This window comes from Cynocephalus volans, chromosome 11 (assembly GCF_027409185.1).
Source record: "Cynocephalus volans isolate mCynVol1 chromosome 11, mCynVol1.pri, whole genome shotgun sequence".
Classification (NCBI taxonomy): domain Eukaryota; kingdom Metazoa; phylum Chordata; class Mammalia; order Dermoptera; family Cynocephalidae; genus Cynocephalus; species Cynocephalus volans.
In genome coordinates, this window is record NC_084470.1 from 40031529 (window position 1) to 40056881 (window position 25353).

Here is a 25353-nt window from a genome sequence, read left to right on the forward strand (position 1 = left end):
GGAAAGTTTTTCCATTGTTCCTTTAGTCTTGGATTTAAGGAAATTCACCCGATTCATTTTAATTACACTGGTATGTAATATCTTTTTAAATATTGCAGCAAATATGTTCTTGCTTCATTTTAGTAGCATTTTCAACTGCTTGTTAACTCTCACTGGTGGTAATTTTTTTTGCATTTTTGCAGTTGGCTAGTAACAGGATCCAAACCCATGACCTTAGTGTTATTAGGATATACCCTAATCAACTGAGCTAGCCAGCCAGCTGATACTGGTGATAAATTTTCTATACAATTCATATTTCTTCTCATTCCCAATGCCTATTTCCTGTAGTCTGGCGGGGTAATGAAGACGACAATGCAATGTACTTTACAGAGGGTAATGGTTAAGCAAATGAGTGCTTTGTAGCCAGAATCTGAATCTTGGCACTGGGAATGACCCCGGGCAGTTTATTCATCCTTACCAGGACTTAGTTTTCTCATGTGTACAATGGGTGAAAATAACTGCACCCCTTCCCCCATGAGACGAAAGCAGTCAATAAATGAATTCCATTATTATTCCTTAGCAGCGGTCATAGCATTGTAAGGATAAAAGGATCTTAGAAATCACTTGCTTATAAATACATAGTTGATAATATCCTCTGACATTTTTTCTCCAAGTTAAACAAAAGGTTTTCAAACTCCAAGTTAAACAAAAGGTTTGTACTTTGCTTCTTGATCTGACTGCACAAATTGCCTTGCATATTCCAGGTTGAAGAATATTGCAGACCTAAGTAGGTTAAAAAATAAGCTTGGATTTGGCACCTATTAAAAAAATGTTTCCTGACAAGGCTCTAATGAAAATAAAAATAGCTATAAAACAGTCGTTTACACCAAGCTGATTCATCTCCTAGTTAAAAGTGATCACAATGCTTATGCCAGTCATTAACCTGGTTTCTATCTCAGACAGGAAATTGCTTGAATAAGAAATATTCTCATCCATCTCTCTCCTCATTTGGCATTGCATAGGACATTACAAGGTTGCACTGGAATTGTGCCAAGGGAACTTCCAGAGAAAGAGTAGGCCGGCATCCAATTTGTTCTAAGGAGCTTGCTGGGGAGTCACTAGGAGTTCATGTGGGAGATACCAGAGACTAAGTGCTCGATTACAGAATTTAGTTGAGGTTAAGGAGCCATGTCTCTCAGATAATAGGAGTGTTAGTGGATGTCCACAAAGTTATCTGTCCAATTCTTAACAATGGCACATGCCATCTTAAGAGTATTTTTTTATTGTGCTAAACATAGGCATGTTGGGTGATGACCATGAACATCTCAAAGGATCACCTAGCTCCTGGACCTTCCTGGGAAACACTTTCAAAAGGTGCTTTAAATAATCTAGTGAAAATCAATACCCATATTCAGCCTAGATTCAATTATCACATGCACAAAAAACCACACTAGAATTATAGAATCAGGAGGAACTTCAGCTTTTCCATCTTTGTAGCATCCCTCAAAAAAAAGTTCAAATATGGTCAGTGTTCAGAAGGCTATTTTGTTGTTATTCATTTCAATTAAAGGAAGCTATTTTCTCATATTGAGTTGAAATCTGCTTCTTTGTGGCCTCTATATACTCAGTGATTCTATTTTTTTTTTTTTGAGTGGGGGAAGGTAAATAACTTCTATGATATTTGGTGAAGAAACACATTATGCTTAGAAACATTCTACCATTTATATTTTCCTTTCTCTCCATAACTTACCTGGCATCTACTAAAAGAACTTTGAAAGTTGCGACAAGAAGAGACACCACATATTTCATACAAAGTTTGGGGCTGATGACCATTTTCTTTCTCCGTGTTAAAAAAATTTTTTTATTGTGGTGAAATACATAGATCATAAAATTTACCATCTTAACCATATTTAAGTGTACACTTCAGTGGTATTAAGTACATTCATAGTGTTGGGCAACCATCACAACTATCCATCTCCATAACTAGTTTTATATTTTAAAACTAAAACTCTGTAACCGTTAAATAATAAGTCCCCATTTCTTTCTGCCCCCTAACCCCTGGCAACGATTATTTTACTTTCTGTCTTGATGATTTTGACTGTTCTAAGTACTTCATATAAGAGGAATCATAGATTATTTGTCCTTTTGTGACTGGCTTATTTCGCTTACCATAATGTTCTCAAGATTCATGCATGTTGTAGCATGTGCCAGAAATTCCTTCCTTTTTAAGGCTAAATAATATTGCATTGTATGCATATACCACACTTTGCTTCTGCCTTTTAAAAATTATTTGATATCAGAGAAGGAAGAATCATAGAAGTCAAGGACTTGAGTCTTTGATATAGACATAACTTTGAGAAATGTTCTTTAAAGACATGTAAAAAGAATAAAAAAGCATCATAAAAATGGCATTGACAAAATTACAATGACATACCGATATTAGATATAGTCACTAAATTTGCTGAAATTTGAAGACTGACATCACCAAGTGTTTTCAAAGATGTGCAGCAATGGACTCTCATATATTGCTGGTTGGGATGTAATCTGGTGAAATCAATTTGGAAAACTTTAGCGGTAACTATCTACTAATATTGACTGTAAAACATACAATTCAACAATGTCATTCCCAGGCATATACCTAACAGAAATTTGTACATGTGTGCACCAAAAAACATTTGTGAGATTGTTCATAGCAGTACTATTCATGATAGTCCTAGACTGGACACTACTAAAATACATAATAGTAGAATGGATAAATTATTGGTATATTCATAGAATGGGATAATTTATGGCAATGAAAATTAACAAATGATTACTGCATGCAACAACATGAATGAATCTCACAAACATAATACTGAGTTAAAAAGCCAGATAAAAAAGAATACTTGCTGCTTAATTCCATTTCCATGAAGGCCAAAAGCTGGCAAAACTGATCTATAGTGATAGAAGTCAAGACACTGATCAACTCTGGGGAGGTGAGTATTGATTGAGAGGGGGAAATAAGGAGTGCTTTTGGGTTTTTCATAATGTTTTGTTTGATCTGGATGCAAGTTATGTAGATATATTTATGTTTTGAAAATTCATTCAGCTGTAACTTCAGATGTGTGCACTTTTCTGTATGTATTTTTTTTTAAAAAGATGTTACTTTAAAAAATGACTGAATTTTAAATATCATGTGTGCTATAAATAAGTGTTTATGGAGCATGAGTAATTATTTGTCTATTATTTCAGTAGTAGGATATTTGAATGTGTATATACTTGTGCTATTGTTCTTTACAATATTATTTGTAAAAACAGATAATTAAAATACAAAAGAGACAATGGAATATATTTATTTGCCTCCTAATTGATCCAAATTTCCCAAGGAGGTAGCTTAAACAGTAGAGCAGAGGATGGACAAGGTAGATGTGGGTGATGACTAGAAAAAAAGATATTTAAATATATAATAATATCCATTTTTTAATAAAAAGAATTACTATGCTTACTTATTCATTGAACATCCCAAGGGAAAGCTGCCTATCCAAGAATCATAGAGATTTAGTTATGAAAAAGGCCTTAGAGTTTACTCAATCCACCTCCTTTGTTTTATAGATAAGGAAAGATCAAAGTTATAGTGTCACACAGTTTGACGATGACAGGATCAGGACAAGAAGTCAGGTTTCCTGATTCTTAGTAGAGTGCTCTTCTTTCAGATCAGCTGCTGGTTGATCAGCAAAGCTGTGACAGAGCCTAGGACCAAATGGGGAAAGATGTGACTGGGAAGATAGTTTTAAAAAGCTACCAAGTCTCTACCCCTTCCTGAAGTCATACACCTTTGCAATGCAACTTTGCAACTTCTTGTTAGAGATGGAGTATCTTTCCAACCCCTTGAAGCTGAGTTGGCTATGTGACTTGATTTGACCAATATAATGAGGCAGAAATCATGCTGTGCCAGTTGTGAATCTAGGTCTCCAGAAGTTGGAGCAATTCAGTTCTGTCTCTTGAAAGCCTTCCAGCCACCAGGTCAACAAGCTCGGCCTAGCCTGTTGGAAAATGAGAGACCATGTGGAGCAGAGATGAGCTGTTCTAGCTTCCAGCTGATTCAGCAGCTGCCCATCAGTGCACGAGTGAATCCAGTCTAGGCCAGAGCTTTCCAGACAAACCCAGTCCAAATTACTGACCCACCGAATAAATAAATAAATAAATAAATGTGTTTTAAGCCACCAAGTTATAGGGTGGTTTGTTTTACAGCAAAAGTGAATGGATCTCATATCAACTGACTATTTTAAGCCATGTCTCATTCATCAGTGCATGCAAATTGTTGTCCTTTTCCTCCCACTTTAAAAGAGAAAACCTCTTTGAATGAAAGATACAAATTGTAAGGAGGCAAAGGAGAGTTGGCATTTGTAACATCTTTTCAAATAAAGCCTGGACACTTGCCCCCTTCTCTCGTAAGACCTCCTGGGGACATTTGACATTACATAGCACTCTGATGTCCATTAATATCTATTCTCACTCAAGACACACACATTTAAATGCTGTACATTACCATCACTTTCCCTTTCTTCTTTATCACCACTCAGTGGTGATGTGGATCTCCTCCCTTCAGAACCCTTTCTATTAGGGTTGCTATTTATTGTAAAGAAGTGTCACTTGTCATGATTAGAAGTTCAGCATCCTGCCCTCAGAAGCATTTGCTGGTTTGGCAGATGCCTTGTGGAGATATCCTCTGTTCCTGTAGAGAAAATTGAGTTAAGGTATATTTCTCTCAAAAGAAATAAGTATTCATTCTGACCTTTTCCTGCTATTCTGCCCACTCCTAGAACACTGTGTGTGCTCTGATGGTGACCATGGCCCTGGGCCAGAGGGAGGGAAGTCTCACCATATTGTTGTCAGAGTAGATAAGCAGTGGGGCACATGAAAGGGAAGTGCTCCAGGATTTGTGGGCTGCTCAGGCTCAGAGATGCTCTTCTATGATCCAGCTAGCAGAGACTAATGGAATCAGTAAAACAATAAAACCCATGCTCATTAGTGGATCTCAGGCAACCAGCACCCTGACAGGAGGGTGGCTGAGCAGCGAGCCAACTGGAGTGGCTTCTACTTCGTTCTTCAAAACACACACACACACACACACACACACACACACAAGTACATGCACAAAACACTATCTCACTTCAAAGTTGTGACAGTTTTCGGGAGTAGGGGTGCTGCTATACAAGATTAATGAAAAATGATTACCAGTGTTTTGGGTTCCTATAATGTTCTGTTTGTTAGTTTTTTCTTCTTTATGGTTTATGCTTTTATTTCTACTGACAAACCCTTGTGGAGTACCTATTGTGTGCAAGGTAATGTGCTGAGTGCTACCATGAGGGCACAAAGGGGACTGTAAACCATCTGCAAGATGGTAAGAGTCTATTAAAAAGGAGAACAACACAGGTAAGCAAAGAAACGAATTACAGAAGCTGCGACTCAAAGAGGAAATGCCACGGTGGGTCAGAAGGTTTTTTTTTTTTTTATATAGGAAATTCTTATTCTGTTCATGTATGGACTTTTTATTCTCTTCCCGATAAAAATGATTTTTTTTCTTCCTTATTGCTTCGAAACTTCATTTTCTGCCGGTCAAATCTGTCACCAAAAGATTGACCAAACAGGGTTGGACACCTTAGGAGACAGGGATCCATTGGACTAGGTGTCTGCTGGGAACAAGGAGTGGTTAGAATAAACAGGTGATACAAACACTGCCTGAGAGACACTGTTCAGGAAGGAAACCAGAGAAGGAGGACTGGTCCTCTAATAGGTACTCTGGATAGATGAACTCAAACTTTGTCTATGCTGCTTTTCCTGTCCCACCTTCAACTCTTGTGTAACTTCCTTCTCTTTCATGTTAACGGGGTCATACTTGAAGCTCTTTATGAGGGGTCATGATCTTGGGATGTGCTCTCCTCTTTGAAAAAGTTCTGGAACTAACTCAGATCAGAGCGAGTTAGAAAAGCAAAACAAAATAGAGAAAGACTAATTATAACATTTCATTTTTCTACCCCCAACCCCTGTCACCACTGAAGGAAAGGCTACGTTTTTGTTTCTGATGACCCATTGAAGCTAATTACAAGGACACTGGGTGGGTAGGTGGTTGGGTGAGTTCTATGAAAGGAGAGGCAAGATGCTTTGAAGAAGGGCTCTTAGAAGCCCTGGTGAGGTTTCCCAAAAGTGGGAAGGACAGGAGGTGTGTGATTGCTGGCACCTGCTCCCATTCAGTGCCCCTGGGAGCAGGGAGACTCTCAGAGGGGAAGGGCCAGCTTGACCTCATTTGCAGTGGCTTCCAGAATTGGAAGAATTGCAGAGGTCCCCATGCCATGGCTTGGCACAGTAGAATTGAGGTGACATGTCTTCCCTGAACATTTCCAGGGGAAATATTTACACTTAGTCTATGGTGAATGGTGCCCCCTGGATTTGTTTACGATAGAAGTTCTATTAGGGACAAATTGGACAGTGAATTCCATGGAAACTAGTGCAGAATAGTGCAGTGACCTAACACTCCAGGCTGCCTCAGACCCCTGACACCTTCTTAGGGTTCCTGGGGTGGTGGTGGTGGTGGTGGTGGTGGTGGTGGTGGTGGTGGTGATGGTGGTGAGTGAGTGCTTATAAAAACAGAATTTCTCCACAGCAGGATGAGCACTCAAAGCAGGCAAAATTTGATTTATCAAAGTAAAAATGATGATGTCTATTCCTTTAAAAATTTTCAACAGAACAAAATGTATACTACTTCACATATTTTACTTTATGGTAACTCTGTGTGATTCTTTTGTTTCCATTTTTGTTGCTAATTCAGAACAGATGCCCGGTTGGCTAATGACTAATTCAGAGTCACAACCATCACTTTTGATAGCCACAAAAAGAAACACTGGATCATTTGGTGAAAATGAGGTTCCAGGAAAGCAAAAACATGGATGAAAATTAAATAGTAGGTCTTCCAGAACTGGATCCACATTTTACCCAGGATACTGCATATTATTCATGTTACTGCTGCTCACGGTTTTCAGATATTCTTTTCTGTGGTTAAAAAATTTAAAAAATAGGGGAAAAAAATTGCCAAAGCCAAGTATGGAGAATGTGTTTCCTAAGGGTGCTGTAGCTTGGGATGTGTTAAGTAATAACGATAGCAGTAGCAGATGCAATGGCTACACGAGGCGGTAGATTTACCACACAATTTGGAGTTTTAACTTCCTTTTGTAGTTAACCCACATGCCACATGTTACCAACTTTCTCCATTTATTTCTTCTTATTTCGTCTTCCTAAACACAGAGGAGCAGAATAGATTATATCCTATTCATTCATCTTTTTAACTTTGGTAAGCACTCAAACTAGTTAATATAGGACACAGGACTAGGTTCCAGCTACCCCCAAGCTAGCTGTGCTGTTGTAACTCTTTAGGTCAGCCCGAAATACACACTTCTTCCAACTACCAGGGTGAGGTTGCCCGACAAGCCAACCATGAAAACCAATACTGGCAATTCGTATGCTTTGATGGGGTGCAAAAGAGGCTGCTGCCATGCAGAAGGGGACTGAAGCGTTTAAAGGTGAATAGGAGCTGGATCTTATAGATTCTTCTATAGCCAGATTTCTCAGCCTTGGCACTATTGCCATTTTGAGCCAGATAATTATTTGATTGGGAGGCTGTTTTGTGTATTGTAGGATATTTAACAGCATCTCTGGCCTCTACCCACCAGATGTCTGTAAGCAGCTTCCTCCTGAGTTATTATATTCAACAAAAAATGTCTCAGATGTCTCCAGACATTGTCGAGGGGGTGAAATCACCTTCAGTTGAGAACCACCGTTCTTCAGCAATGTCTTTCTAACCCAAGATCAGAAGGGAACTGTGTTGCAAGCCCTAATAAAGTGATGAAATTTGATTTAAAAAAAGGTCATACCTTCGACTCGATGATTTCCATTCCTCTGGGTATATTCCCAACAATGGGATAGCTGGGTCATATGATAGATCTATCTGCAATTGTTTGAGGAACCTCCATACCATTTTCCATAGAGGCTGCACCATTTTGCAATCCCACCAACAATGTATGAGAGTTCCTTTTTCTCCGCAACCTCGCCAGCATTTATCGTTCAGAGTCTTTTGGATTTTAGCCATCCTAACTGGGGTTAGATGGTATCTCAATGTGGTTTTGATTTGCATTTCCCGGATGCTGAGTGATGTTGAGCATTTTTTCATATGTCTGTTGGCCATTTGTATATCTTCCTTAGAGAAATGCCTACTTAGCTCTTTTGCCCATTTTTTAATTGGGTTGCTTGTTTTCTTCTTGTAAAGTTGTTTGAGTTCCTTATATATTCTGGATATTAATCCTTTGTCAGATGTATATTTTGCAAATATTTTCTCCCACTCTGTTGGTTGTCTTTTAACTCTGTTAATTGTTTCTTTTGCTGTGCAGAAGCTTTTTAGTTTGATATAATCCCATTTGTTTATTTTTCCTTTGGTTGCCCGTGCTTTTGGGGTCGTATTGATGAAGTCTGTGTCTAGTCCTATTTCCTGAAGTGTTTCTCCTATGTTTTCTTTAAGAAGTTTTATTGTTTCAGGGTGTATATTTAAATCCTTAATCCATTTTGAGTTGATTTTAGTATACGGTGAGAGGTATGGATCTAGTTTCATTCTCCTGCATATGGATATCCAGTTATCCCAGCACCATTTGCTGAAGAGGCAGTCCCTTCCCCAGTGAATAGGCTTGGTGCCTTTGTCAAAGATCAGATGGCAGTAAGTGTGTGGGTTGATTTCTGGATTCTCTATTCTATTCCATTGGTCAGTGTGTCTGTTTTTATGCCAGTACCATACTGTTTTGGTTATACCTGTTCCCCAATGTTCATCGCAGCACTCTTTACAATAGCCAAGAGTTGGAACCAGCCCAAATGTCCATCATCAGATGAGTGGATACGGAAAATGTGGTACATCTACACAATGGAATACTACTCAGCTATAAAAACGAATGAAATACTGCCATTTGCAACAACATGGATGGACCTCGAGAGAATTATATTAAGTGAAACAAGTCAGGCACAGAAAGAGAAATACCACATGTTCTCACTTATTGGTGGGAGCTAAAAATTAATATATAAATTCACACACACACACACACACACACACACACACACACAAAACCGGGGGGGGGGAAGAAGATATAACAACCACAATTACTTGAAGTTGATACGACAAGCAAACAGAAAGGACATTGTTGGGGGAAGGGGGGGAGGGAGAAGGGAGGGAGGTTTTGGTGATGGGGAGAAATAATCAGCCACAATGTATATCGAGAAAATAAAATTAAAAAATAAAATAAAATAAAATAAAAAAATTAAAAATAAATAAATAAATAAATAAAATAAAATTTAAAAATAAATAAATTAATTAATTAAAAAAAAAAAAAAGGTCAAATTCAGTTTTTATGAGCTAGACCAAATTTATTTTTATCCCTCTAAGACTGATGTTTCTTGAATAGGAGAGACAGTGGTGATATTATAGCTGTGGGAAAGAGACATGTACGTGATGTACCTTTCCCCTGCTCCAGCCTGCAGCGGGCTATCAGAGATGAACCAGTCGTAGCTCTGATCTTTATGAGTACATTCAGGACTCTGCTCTCTCTCAGTCTCAGGGTTTATCAAGATCTGGCCACACCAGTCACCCACACTGGTTTCCCATGGAGTCATCACTGAGCAGTAACAGAAGTAAGAAAGCTTGAGCAAACATTGCTAGCCCACAGCCCAAACTACTTTTGGTTTGACACAGTCAACTGGAATGGAGAACATTTTTGCTTCTTCACCTACCTCTGTCCCAGCTGGCAGAAGAACACTATATCTTTTGAGGGTATGTATTTTGCTGATTATACCAAGTGAGTATATCACACAAAGAATATTTAGTAACTGGCCATATGGGAGCTAAACTTGATTGGGGATGTTAGTTAAAAAAGCTGGAATTGAGTGTCTCCCCCAATATATTTATTTTTTAAAAAAAGATACTTCATCTACATCTATCCTGCTGTCTCTATTGAGATACTTGCTCAAAGAACGAGCAAATTTGGTCTCTTTGGAATATCCTTCTATGTCAGCAATAAGTGTCTTTGGCGCCAATAGATAAGATTAAAAATGAAGCTGAGAGAAGAGGATCTTAACTGACAATTGTGATGCTACCTTTCCTGAGGACTAAGTTAAATGGTTCTCTAAGGAGCAGTTGGGCCTTGCTCTGTCTTTGACCTTGAATCTCCTAGAGCCATCACTGTCTTCCTGCTCAGTCCCTAAGGTTTGGTGGAGGCAGGCCTGGATCAGTGGTTCCCAGGCTTGACTGAGCATTTGTGGACCTTAAAAAAAAATCATCAGGACCACACTCAGTTCTAAAATGGTTTTGGGTGTGGGATCTATGCATATGTATTTTTAGGAAACTCAAGTACTTTGGGGTCATCTAGAATAGTGATTATGATGATAGTTATGATGACACCTAACCTGCATGGAGCTCTTCCTATGATCCATACCTGTGTTAAATACTGTCCGTACATTAGCTCACGTCATCTTTACAAAAATCCCTGTAAGTTACTATTATTGTTTTCATTTGAAGATAAGGAAACTGGGGCTCAAAGAGTTTAATAACCTGCTTGAGTTTATGCAAGTAACACTGGGTATTCCAAAATAATTCTGCCTCTGGAGCTGGAGTTTTTAACCATTATGCAATTTTTCCTCCCTAACATGTTTGGAACTGTAAGGTCGTGGGGGGTTGGAGTAAGGCATGGAGAGAATAATCAAGACCCTTGCAGATGCATGGGGGAGGGGGCCTTTTTGGGAACATCTGGAATTTCTGTAGGCCCTTGAGTCTAGTTCTGTTTGTCAGAGTTAAGGAACAGGTAGGCTGACAGGAGCATTTAGGTGTAAAGTTGATCTTTGTCATATCTCAGACAAGAAGTCTTGCAGCTCCATAAACACGGAATGGAGGCTACAGAACTGCCTGAGGGAGAGGGTTTTTAAAAATGATATTTTTACTAAGCACCAGAAAGAACATTTTCATCTTTAAATATGCAGAGACACTACAGCAAGTATCACAAATTCATTCTGGTGATGCAACCAACAACACTTAATTATCAGCTCCACGAGCAAATTAGGTGAGAAAATTACTTGTCTTTTTATATTTATTTTATTTCTAAAAAGATCCAAAGAAGATAACGATTTAACTACCATAGTGTATTATGTCCAGATTGCTTCTCTCCATCTATTTTTCTTTTCTTCTCCCTTTTCTTTAGCCGCAAGCATGCCAGCTCTTTGGCTTTGCTGTTTGTGTGAGCCTTTAATAGAATTCGTGTGCTGCTCCTCGAGGAATCCACTGAATTGGTCAGAAGGCTGAGGTGCAGACAGTCTGTGGAAGGGTTAAGTAGAAGCACTGGAGGCACCTTCCTGAGTGTGTCTACCTGAATCTGTTTACAACACATGAGGCTAATTTCCTAGCAAGACTTTAAGCTGTGCTGCCCAGACTGTTTACCAGAGGTGGCTTTTGGATGTTGCTTGTGCGGTCACTGATGCCAACTCCTAGCCTTCAAATCCTAGCTCCACACTTTCTCTTTCCTGTGAGATATTGTTTTGAGGCTGCAGAGGCTCTGTGGCCGTAGAAAGCCCACAGAACTAACTTACCCATGGAGATAGGCAAGGCAAAGGGCCCACCACTCCCCATTAAAGCCATATTCTTCTTTACTTTCTTAGACACCACTCAGTTCTATTTTAAAGGGATTTTTCTGAGATGCTTCTGGAAGAGGAGCTTTGGCTTTCTCCTTAGTATTTTCTGAAAGCAATGAAGTTTCATCTATATTACTAAGTATACCAGGAACAGTGATTGACCAAAATTTGGTTTCTTCTTGTTTTTTTATTTTGTAAAACTCCATGCTCTCAGTCTGCTCAGCGTGTGGCAATGGAGAGGAGGAAAGAAATGTGGCAAGCCTTTGGCCCATCAGGACAGCAGACAGCGTCCCTCTGTAAGTCACAGCAGGCCCTATCTGCACTGATGCCCTCAGCAATTTTGGTTCTCCAGCTCCAAAAACTAGAGCAACTAAGGATTCTAGCGTGTCTATACTAGTGTTTCCAAAATCAAACACCAGGAGGGGATTGTGTGAGCTGAGAGCACACACCCCATCTAAAGGCAGAGTGTCCCTCAGCTCTGTCAGACTGCCGTCATGCGAAAACCTGGACCCAGATTGCCAGGTCTTTCCAAAAAAGTTCAGGAATCCGAATTGTTTCTGAGAAATTTCACATTTTTATTTATTTATTTATTTATTTATTTATTTTAATTTTATTTTGTCGATATACATTGTAGCTGATTATTGCTCCACATTTTTTTAAAGTTAGCAAACAATTCAAGTTAAAAAAAAAAAAAAGCTCTGTGAGCCAAACAAAACATGTCTGCAGGCCAGATGTAGTCTAAGGGCCACCAGTTTGCAACTTCTGCTTTAGTTCAACACTGTTCTCTTAAGGATGTGTCTCCCAGAGGGCACATAGTGTCTCAGCTAGTCACAGTATCAGAACCAAGATCTGGTTCTCAAACCACAGGTTGAGCATTCTGTCCTATACATTTTACTCTTAAGTCTCTTGATTTTTACCAACTCAAGGATTTATTTCAACCAGTGGTAATTGGATACATTTTATATGCCAAGAGGGCTGGACAGCTACACAGTTGGTTAGAGTACCACCGTGTACACCAAGGTTATGGATTCTGGTCCTGGAACTGGCCAGCTGCCAAAAACAAAACAAACAAACTGTATACAAAGAACTGTGTTAAATGTTTTGAAATTATGAGAAAGTAAAACAAAACAACCTTCCTTTCCCCTAAAGATGGGTACTTCTCCTGAAAAAGTGCAGAGAATTATGATGTATGAGATGTCTCCTCTGTGCCAGGCACTTTATATCTAGTGTTGCAAGGATCTTCACAAATCCCTATGAGATCAGGACTGCTCACCATCTTCTTCCATTTCAGAATACCAAGACCAGAGAGATCAAGGAACTTGTCCAGAGTCACACAATTAGAAAGATATAGAGCTGGGAGTCAAAGTCTTCTGACTGCAGAGCCCATGATTTTTAGTTTTTCTTTTCTTTATTTGCTTATGAGAAATTGTTAGTGTTTAATAATGAAATATTGGAATACATAGAAATGGTATTCATTTGATGCATGTTAATATTTTCCCACGCTTCATACGAGACCATACAATAATCGAAGCACCAAAACATGGTACTCGATCATGCATGCAAAAAGACTGATAATCACTCTCCAGGTTATAAGTTGTAGAGAACATGCAAAGCTGCTGAAACAACATAGAGGGATAAAAGCGAGAATAAATCTGGTTAAGGAAAGCTTCGGGGTAGATGAGTTTTGAGTTGGGAGTAAATGTGGACAAGGACTAGCACTGGGCTGTGTATTCTCAGCCTTGGAGCAGGTCAGGTAAAGAAACTCTCTTTTGCTTATTCTCTAAATGCAGTTTGTGATGACTCAGAAACTAGGGGTGGTGGTGGAAGTGATTTAGAATTGTAGAGCTGGCGCTGCCCCTTGGGGTAGGACTGCTCCTTGGTAGGGGGGATGAAAGCTCCCCATTCAATAGAATTCTGTGACTTACCTAGGATCACACGGGCCCAGATGCGCTGGCTCTCAGCAGACCAGTCCAGCTGTACAGCACCCAGCTCCTTGCTACTTGACCCCAGCTTTCTCACACTGAGCCAAGGCCCAATTTCCATCTCGAACTTATTTTGTTCCTCTATAAGCATCAAACATTTGACATTTATCATAAAAGGTCCGAACTATTCATCTGACAATTAAACATCCTCTGGGGGTATGCTGAAGGCTTGGTATTTATGTTTGTGCTTTTATTTTTCTCTTTAGTAACCCTTCCCTTGCCTCAGTATTTTACAATACACAGTAAAATGTCTGCTTTAGTATATGCTGGTTCAGAGCATGTGAAAGACTAGTCTGTGGAAGAACTATTTATTTTTTGTATTAAAGCTACATTATGTTACAGTATACTTTATTCAGCTTTTCCGGTTAGAACTCTTAGGACATAGCTATTAAAACATTCCCCCCACTTCCTACATTTGTGTGTGTGTGCGTGTGTGTTTGTGTATTTCCCCATCCCAGAAAAGTCAATGTCCTCAGTTAATAGCTCTTGATTCCACAATTTTCACTATGGTGACTTGACAGATGGGTAGCATCTCTCTTCTCTTGGCAGGAGATGCTGTGGCTTGGAAGTGAATGTAATGCATGAAACTTTCTCATTGGCTCAAAAGGCAGGGATAAAGCCCATTGCCATCACTGGTGTGTGGTCATCTCAGCTCAGGGGCTAGAAGTGCCGAATGATGGTTTTTCCATTGATTAAGTATGTCATCAAGGTGTCTTGGTGATTCTAAAGAAATGACAGCCCAGTATTTTGAATAAAATAATGACTTGGACTGTAAAGAAATTAATTAGAAAACATCTGTGCAATGTAGTGGAAGGAACAATAATAAGACACAGAAGACCCAAATAAAAACAAAAGAACCTCACAGAAAATCTTTAAATTGAGATTATTTATTCTGGAAAGAACTAGACTAAGTATTTAAGGATGTGATGAGGAAATCTGAGGATTGGCGCAGAAGGACAAGCATTGAGAAGCAATTCCCTGACAAACTACTGGGGAAGGGAGTCAGTGCTTCTGTCTGGGATTGGAAAGTTCTTCAGTTAGGCAGAGTTCAGGGCAACTATATTTCTTTATGCCACTTAGGCAGAAATTCAGGGTTATATTAAGAGGTAAATGATACTAGATAAAGATTTGTGGAAAAGCGTATAATAGCACGTAGAAGTTTTCTTTTCAACTGAATTTGCTTTGCATTTTATATTAGAGGCTGTAGTTGGTTTAAATAATGGTTTTATTAAGAAATTTAACTAAAAAAATTTTTTTTATTGTGGCAAAACATATGTAACACAGGGATTGCCATTTTAAGCATTTTTACACATACAACTGTGTGGAATTAAGTATATTCATGATGCTATGTAACCACCACCTCCATCTCTTTCCAAGATTTCTTTCAACATCCTAAACATAAACTCTGTGCTCATTAAGCAGTATCAAGAAGTTTTATTTCCAATAGAAAAGACATATAATGCTTTTTAAATTCAGCTTTTCATGCCTTAGGGAAGCCCAACTGTTCAAAGAAATGGGGATTGCCTCTGTTTTTCTTGTCTTATGGTGGCAGCTATCTACTTAAAGGCATGATTCTAGGAAGCAGTAAGTGGCCTCAAGAGGACCAGCCTTGACAAATGGCCTAGATGAGAATAAGTACCAGATCCATCTTCCTTCTTGGCACCATTTTGATTTATTAAGAATGAAGTGATGGTATCCAAACTTCAATAGGATGTAAGCTTGGTGAAGGGAAAAAATCTTCCTCTGCTTTTTTTGCTGCTATGTCTCATGTCTAGCTCAGTGCCTGGCACATAGTAGATACTCACTTGTGTTGCTTAAAGGAATAAATGACCAGGAACTGAGATCAAGAAAGAATTAAAAATTTCTACTGCTAAAAACTTCATCATCAATATTTCTTCATCTTTCTTTTGTTTGTTGTTTGCTAAAAGAGGTTCTCAGTGCTATATGAATTATATAATTATGTGTACTAAATGTTAATGTTGGTCAGTGTTGCCTATTTTATACTGTGGTTTCTTAAGGCTAAGAACATTATCAGTTTAGCTTACATGGGATAAAGTGATATGTGTGCATGATAAATTCCACTCGATAAAAATCAAATCCTAAGTAAAATAATAAAATTAAATCTTGAATTTAAAAAAGTTAGGAAAACCCTGGAGGTTGCCTATAGTAGGGTATTATGACTATCTGGCTTGTTATCATCAGTTGTGAGAGGTTTCTCAGGTAATTTGTTGCTAAAAATAATTATAGCAAACGTTCATTAATTTTATTAGTATAGCACAAAGGATCAATTACACACATTATTTTATTCAACAATCATTTTAGAGATGAGGAAATGTAGATTTTGAGAACTTAAGTAATGTGCCTAAGGTCACCCAAATAGGAAGGGCTAGAGTGGTGATTCATCACCCTTGGACTATGGGATCTGTAATGTTCATCTTCTGTGAGTTTATAATTAGTAACTGCTACTGATGTATACTGTCAAATGTTATGGCCATTTAAATTTTCATGATGCTGCACTTAGCGTCCAAGTGTGTAGGGTGCATCCTGAATGATCCTGTCTTTTATTCTCTCTATAATCTGTTTCTTCAAATGAAACATGAATTATGATCCTCAGAATCTTAAATAAAATGTATGTACTGAATTCTCCATGAGAGATAACAAAGTAAGAAATCTCTACAAATTACAGAAAAAATTGTTTAGAAATTCTCTTGAGATGTTTCTGTCCTTTAAGGTCTCCCTCAGGGGAGTCATTTTCATCTCTGTCTCTACCTCAAAGTTTGACTTTGCTCTTTCAGACTTTTCTTCTAGGAAATGGCTCTGTAACCATTTTTAAGGAAATCAACCTACCAACTTTCCCCACATCCTCAGTTTTGTATCTCTACCTGACCTATTACCCTCATTTTGGTACACGTCCCAGGTCTAATGACTGCTAGTTTACTAAGGATCTGGACTGCTTAGAAGACTGTGCAGGAAAAGAGGCTGTGAATAGTTACACTTAAAAATGTTTTCTGTGTCATGAAGATATGTATGCTGGGGTCAAAGGTTGAAAACCATGCATACAGAAATTATCAACATTTTTAAAATTAATTTTAAAAAAGACTAATATTAAGCCATTCTGTTAAAACATAAGTCAGTCTAGCTACCTCTATGCTTTTCAATGTGTTTTGGTGTTAGGATGAAAAGGCCCTAGTCAAATGTTGACACACTTCTAAGTTTCAAAACACATGGCTTCCTTTCTAGGACCCAAGCTCTATTCATCTTTCCTGCATGCTTTCCTCATTCATCTTCATAAATGCCATAGGAGGGATCACGAATAGCGCATCCACGTGTACCAATGAGAAATAAGTACATTTACAAGTTCACAAAATTGTACAATGTTAATATTTACTCCACCTTTTGGGCCGCTGGAATCCAACATCCACAATCTATCACCACTGGTTACAGAGAGAGGACACCTGCGCAGCTTCACGGGCGTGGATGTGGACGCCTGCAATCCTGTACCGCCTGAAGGGCTGCAAGACCGAGTCAAGCATGTATCCCGTGTGCAAAGTGTCAAGGATGATACGTCAACCCATTACCCATGAAAACCGTTCAGGGTTTGTTAGCAAATAGTGGCCTGATTATGAATGGGTGTGCAAGGGCTTTGTTGAGCGGGGCTGTTCTAAGGCTGCATCTTGATGAGGGCAGTTTTGAACGACCCAGCATTAACTAAATTATATGTTAACTTCTAAATTAATGGATGTGGGTAAAGTAGATGTATTTGAATCTCTGGAATTGATTTTTCCTATAGAATAAAATACATTAATATCTGAATAAAGGCTTATGATTTTCACAAATATTTATGCAAATGTTAATGTGTTAAATATATTTTATTTCAGGATGCTTAGTGAGTGTGTATCTTAGTGAGAACACACACACTCACCTAAGTCATCCAAAGGTCCAGACAGCTTTTGCAGGTCAATGGTGCAATATTTATTAGGCTAAAATTACAATACCTACTTTTTCAGTATATGACATTTGAATGAGTATATGTGAACAAACGGATGAATAGTGGAAAGAAGTCTGATATCCAAATGGCTTTTAAATTACTATTACATGCTATTTGGTTGTTTTTTCAGGAAATGGGAGTATATCGAAATTCTCTTTACCAAATCATTCGAGCTATTTTTAAGAGTTTAAGATTGCAGTATTTAATTCATTTTTTGGCAAAGAATTCTGAATCTCATGAATATCCAACAAGAAACTCATATCTCCACTTGGATGTCTCAAAGAAACCTCAAACAAACACACCCAAATCAAATCCATAATCTGCTTCAGATTAGGTCTTTCTAGTTTCCCATCTCAGTGAACACCATTCATTAAAATGCATAGCCGGAAAACGGGGAATTATTCTTAATGCTCTCTCTTCCTTCACTACCACGTTTCAGTTATCACCAAAGTCTGTTGATTTTTCAATTTCAGTAATTCTCCAGTCCAGCCCCTTCTTGTCATCACTGTCCCGTACTCTACAGCCTAACCTACCACTGTCTCCTCAGCAGCTTCTTCTCTTGCTCATGTGGAAAGGCTACTGACAAAATGCTCAGCATCACTAATCATCAGGGAAATGTAAACTAAAACCACAGTAGGATCACAACTCACTCCAGTTAGAATGGCTATTATGAAAAGGACAAAAGAAAACAAGCATCGGTGAGGATGTAGAGAAAAGGGAACACTCCCTTTTCACTGCTGGTGGAAATGAAAATTAGTACAGGCACTATGGAAAAGAGTATGGAGGTTCTTCAAAAAAATTAAAAAAACAAATGACCTAGCAATCTCACTACTAGTTATAAAACCAAAGGAAATGAAATCAGTATGTTAAAAAGATAATCTATACTCTGTTTACTGCAGCATTGTTTACAGTGGCCAAGATGTGGAATCCACCTAAGTGTCCAAGGGATGAATGGATAAAGAAAACACTGTGTGTGAAAGAAACAATTAACAGAGTTAAAAGACAACCAACAGAGTGGGAGAAAATATTTGCAAAATATACATGTGACAAAGGATTAATACCCAGAATATATAAGGAACTCAAACAACTTCACAAGAAGAAAACAAGCAACCCAATTAAAAAATGGGCAAAAGAGCTAAGTAGGCATTTCTCTAAGGAAGATATACAAATGGCCAACAGACATATGAAAAAATGCTCAACATCACTCAGCATCCGGGAAATGCAAATCAAAACCACATTGAGATACCATCTAACCCCAGTTAGGATGGCTAAAATCCAAAAGACTCTGAACGATAAATGCTGGCGAGGTTGTGGAAAAAAAGGAACTCTCATACATTGTTGGTGGGACTGCAAAATGGTGCAGCCTCTATGGAAAACGGTATGGAGGTTCCTCAAACAATTGCAGATAGATCTACCGTACGACCCAGCTATCCCACTGTTGGGAATATACCCAGAGGAATGGAAATCATCAAGTCGAAGGTATACCTGTTCCCCAATGTTCATCGCAGCACTCTTTACAATAGCCAAGAGTTGGAACCAGCCCAAATGCCCATCATCAGATGAGTGGATATGGAAAATGTGGTACATCTACACAATGGAATACTACTCAGCTATAAAACCGAATGAAATACTGCCATTTGCAACAACATGGATGGACCTTGAGAGAATTATATTAAGTGAAACAAGTCAGGCACAGAAAGAGAAATACCACATGTTCTCACTTATTGGTGGGAGCTAAAAATTAATATATAAATTCACACACACACACACACACACACACACACACACACACACACACACACAAAACCGGGGGGGGGGGGAAGAAGATATAACAACCACAATTACTCGAAGTTGATACAACAAGCAAACAGAAAGGACATTGTTGGGGGGAGGGGGGGAGGGAGAAGGGAGGGAGGTTTTGGTGATGGGGAGCAATAATCAGCCACAATGTATATCGACAAAATAAAATTTAAAAAAATAAAAAATAAAGAAAACACTGTGTGTGTGTGTGTGTGTGTGTGTCTTAATCTTATATAAATGAGATATGATTAAGCCATAAAAAGAATGAAATCCTGTCATTTGGGACAGCTTGGACAGACCTGAAGGACATCATGTTAAGTGAAATAAGCCAGACACAAAAAGACAAATACCTCATAATTTCTCTATGTGGAATCCTCCTCCCTCTAAAAACAAGAGAGAGAGAGAGACAAAGAGAGTTGATGTCATAGAAGCAGAGGGTAGAACAGAACAGTGGTTACCAGACACTGGGGAGGGGAAGATGAGGAGAGGTTGGCCAACAGGTACAAAATTACAATTAGATAGAAGGAATAAATGTTGGTATTCTGTTGCATAGCAGGGTGATGACGGTTAATAGCAAAGTACTGTATGTTACAGAACAGCTGGAGGATGTTCTAATGTTCTCATCATAAAGAAACAATAAATGTATGAGGTATGATTTGATCATTGTACAACATACATGTTATTGAAACATCAAATTTTACCCCATAAATATGTACAATTACAATGTGTCAATTAAAAAAATAAAAAATTTTAAAAAGGCTACTGACTGGATCCTCACCAGTCTCTGGATACTTGCCTCTTACGGCTGCCCCTTCATGTCCTTTCCCCAGCCACCTGGCCCCATCTCAGTCCTGACAATGCAACATGCATCATGGCCCTTTGTGTTCCAGGTCTCCAGCGTGCTGATCTTTCTTCCCTGCCCACCTCCAGTTCTCCCAGTACATTTCTTTCATCTCTCAGCCAACATGTCACTTCCTCAGGGAAGTCTTCTCTGATCATCCCAGGATTTGTCGGGCTTGTCAAATACATCTTCTTAGTACCCTGTGGCTTTCCCCAATAAAATTGAAACATATTTTTACAAATACTTATGTGTTTGATTATTTGGTTAACGCCTGTATCCCTTTCTGACTAGATTATAATTTTCCTGTGGCCCCAATCTTTTTCACTCATCATTCTATTCCTAGTGATCTCACAGAGCTTGGAATGAAGTAGCTGTCCTGTAAATTTTGCTAATTGTATAGATTTATGAAGAGCTATGGACACTAGATATTAAATAAAACTTCGTTTTATGGAATTCGACAGAGAGAAGAACCACTGAGTGACAGTTGTAGAATTTCACTGTCTTGGATAATGCCCCTAGACTAGCTAACTTTATGAGAAAGTATCTCCAATTCTAGGATATGAAAAATCTTCTGAATTCCTTGGATACAATCACTATCTGGTGCACCACGAAGCAGTGTTGAGCCTACAGAAGCTGCCTTCATACCTGTTTTCTTTCTGTTGGCCAAGTAGGGTCTTTGCCTCTTTTTCTCAAGGAGAAATGTTTGAGCAGTCAGATGGAAAGTCATTCTGAGTATCCTGGTTTCCTAGGACAAAGGCAGCATTGTCCAGGTTTGGGGTGCTAAGTGGCATAAACATATGGCATTTCCTTTTTCTCCCTAGTGAAGGGCCAGCTCCATTCATTGTAGTTATATCTCTGTAAATATTCTGAATATTTCATAACAAAATGTATATGGCCTTAGTGAACTTTACAAAGGAAAGGGTCGTCTCCTCTAAACTACCTCTCAGCGTGGGAATGCTTTCTATATTACCTTTGAGGGATAACCAATCTCCAAAGAGTGCTTAAACATAAACTAAAATTTCTTTCACTGGAATTTCCTCCTTTTGGTTGGAAGTCTTGTTCATAAATTTAATCCCTCTTTCAAATGATAGCACTTCAAATGCTTTGAGACATTTAAATAAAAGTTGTCCTTTTAGTTCTACATTTCTCCTTTGTCTTTTTCAGACTCTCAGTGAACATAGAATTGGACTACTTTAATATACTTTTCCTATTCTTATTAACACTGGGAGATTGCAAATTCAATAAAAATGTTTCTAGCATCCTCAAATCCAGAGCCTAGTTTCACAAAACCCAAACCAAAATATACCTGGCAGTCAGTGCTCACCCAGTTCTACAAATTCTTAGCAATATCCACCTGGAGGTTATGCATACATCTAAAATTGTAGTAACATTTTATAAATACCTCTTCCTTCCTGTCAGGATATACAGTATGTGAGTGAAGGGCATTTGCATCCCATACTGACATTGCCTGCTGAGAGCTTATTGACAATAGATAATTAGAAAATACACATCATTTCATTGATCTAGAGGTGAGATGTCTCAAATTCTAGTCCTAACATTTTCCCAACTCTAATGTTTGGACCTCAACAAACTTCAATTTTCTCATTCTCACCAACTTCATAAGGCTACTTTGAAGACAGATGCAATGAGAAATTCTGAAATCCTTTAAAAAAAGATTTTAAGAGCTTAATTTTATCTTCTAAGTACCTCCCTCACCCCATCCCCATGGGGTTGGGATCAAGCTCACAACACTCTCACTTAGCTGTATTTGTCCCTCTGTGTCCCTTTTTCAACATGAAGATAGGCCTGGCAGTTGAACTCCTCAATAGCATGAGGACTGTGACTCTCAAGTTGCAAGGTGCAGAGTGTTGGGGTCATCTGGATTTGAGGAGGACACTCGGCACATTTCTGCAAATAGTATCACAGTGATATAAAGATTGGATTCAGATTGTGCTTGCAGTTTCTTTTCTCATGGGGATAATTGGCTAAGTCCATATGGCCAGATTGGAAAACCAATGTGGAAGGGTAAGTGAAATGAGTATGTGATTTTGGGTGAAAATCTTTGGTGAGGATTACAAAGAAGGAAGCCAGATTCGTTATTGGAGATGGTCAATCTCCATTTTAGAAGGCTGGAGCTACCTGGGAGGCTTTTAAATGCTGACAGAGGTCTATCAGGCATCAATTGGGTAGTCTAATGTTTCCTTCTTTCACCTGTTGCTCTGATAGAATATCAAAGGGATGATTCTTTCCTGGATTTTGAAAAACAAAATAAATGAATACCAATTGCTCTTCAGGACCAAAAGCTCTATCCACTTCTCAAAACTGTCAAGGTGCTTTAGGAGACTGTTTTTGTTTTTCTTTTTGTTTTTGTTTTTGAAAAAAGCCATCTCATTAGAAGTGTTTTGAAACTGGAAGGAAATACACCAAAATGATCATAGTGGCTGTTGTTTGGGACCTTGGCCTGCAGACAAGGTTTTTCTTTCTTCTTTTTGCTTTTCAATACTTTCTGAATAGTTTATTATCTAGTATGACTATTTTATAATACAAGAATAAAAGAAAATTCAAAGCCACTCACCTTTATGAAAAGCATTCAAACAACCAGTTATTCTACCCTTTTATTTTTCTGCATTCAGGGTGCTCTCTTCAGTATATGGTAAACATTTCTATTTCAGCTGAAGTCATCAAACTCAATAGTTTTAATTTAATTTTTGTTTACGTTTCTTTCTTTCCCTATTCCCCAGAGGTCTTTCCTTTATCAACATTTGGATTTCAGCTTAACTGGGTATGTAGGGCTCAGAAATTGCTCAGAGACTGCAATGTGTAGAATTCCATTTTTTCCCTCCATTTTAATTTCCTTTAGCAATTTAGCACTTCTTTTCAAATCACACATATAGAAAAAAACAGAGAAATTTCTTAACACCCCTTTGGCAAATCACATGGAAAGAACTGCCACTGTTTCTATTTACATGCTTTGGGCAAGTTATATTTCAAATAAAGAGCTTCAACCCAGAACCAAAGGAGAATTTTTTAAAAGGCCTTTTAAAGCAACTAATTTCTTCAGACAGGATGTACTATGAAAGCCAAAACACAACCTAGAATTATATACAATAAAATTAAAAGAATGTACATTTTAAGCACTTGTAATACTAAATATTACACTTCTGACTACTGATTTTTAGAGAAAATACAATGTAGATACAAATTACACTTTGGATTTTTCTTATTAATATGTTAATATTTATATGATCCAGAATATCATTTTTTAGTAAAAATAAAATCGTATGTTCCTATTGTGACTCAGATGAAACCTCTAAATCACAGTGTTTACACTCACTTTCAGGAAAATACTACATTTGGCAGCCTCCAATAAGTTAAAAGAAAGGGTACAATCCTACATTGGGAAAACTTACTTAGTTTTAGCCTAACTGATTTTAATAATATTCACATTCTTGTAAAGCTGGCTTTTTTTCAGAGGTAAATTATAATTTATTCAAGTAGAAAAAATACAAGGTCAAGGAAAAGCAAATATTGTATTATAATTAAAGGAAATTATTGCATTATTTGCTTTAATATAAACAATTCTAGCAAATATTTAAAAATCCTCATTGCTAACTCTGAAGGTAGCAGAGGATATCAGGAACAACACATTGTCAGTAACTTGGATTATATGGAAAGGAATGTACTTATGTGTTTACTTATAATTTGAAAATCTTATAAAATAGAATGTGAGTTTATGCTAATGTATACTAATACATTTTCTCTGCTTATTCAGAGCAATTTTTAACTTATGCCTTTTTTAGTATCATTTCATCCCCCAATAACAGTGGCTTCTGTGTGCATAGTGATTTCCAGTTTTCACATCGTTTTTTCCCTCTCTTTTTCATTAACAAGAACATCTTCTGTTTGTTAAATGCAAGATATGATAAACAAGAAAAATTCTTTCCCACTCAGTTTCATCCTATTTATTTATTTTCCTTTTTATTAATTTTAAATTACGCAATTAAGTATTTCTTTTGGTTGTCAAAAAGGTGAGTTCAAGCTAGTAGGATTCTTCAGGACAACTTCCTTTACTGCCGAAATTACATTCTTTTAATCTGAATTTGTGAATTATTTTTAAGAATTGTATTCAAATTCAAACTTAATGGGAAGACCTCTGGCAAGGGTGTTGAACTCAACTCTGCCACCACTTGGTTGGGGGAGCAGGAATACCAGAACTCTAAAATTCAAAGCAATGATAGTGAAAGTTAGAGATCAGCTTTGGAAATAGGTGAAAACTGCAAGACTCATAGCACTTTAAGAAACCACCCCTCCCCATACACACACGTCAAATGAGGAAAATGTTTTTGCTCTTTGTTTTCAAATAAATTATTTTGCATTAGGAGTATTTCTTTTAAGTATGGAGTTTTCCCAGTCCATTTAAGACATGATTTGCTTGGCCAATATTCGTAAGGAATAACCGTTGTAAAAATCAATGTACTCTCTCATCAGTCAATGGTGATTATTTTAAACCAAGGCCTCTACACAGGAATTAAATTGGAAATTAGATCAACACTACCACTAAGCTGAAACATTTACACTTGAACTCGGTTTTCTCATCTCTATTACAAGCCTGAGAATATCAAGTAGAATGCCCCCCTTACCTTTCTCTCAGCAGTGTTACAGGAGTAAAGTTAGATAATATCTTTTTGGCAAAGTATCTAATGGTCTTCACAATATGTGCATAATGCTCTCTAAAGGCTTTAGCTGCCTGACTACATTTTGCATCCTGGGCTCCCTTACATCCATGTCAGTACTAATTTCTCCCTATGACATGGGTCAGTTGCCTTAAATAAATCATAAAGTAGCAAGTATTAACATATATTTTTTTCTTTCGGAAGACAGAAAGGTATGTTATTCCAAAAAAGTAAATCTAATGATTATATTTTTAACAACCTCAGATACACATTTGTGTTCATCCAGGGATTTGAATAAAGATGCTTATTATATTTTTGATGGGAGCAAGTCAAATGCAAATTTAGTTGTGTCTCTCTTGCTTAGAACCTTTTAATAGCTTTGTGTGGGTCCTTAGGATAAAG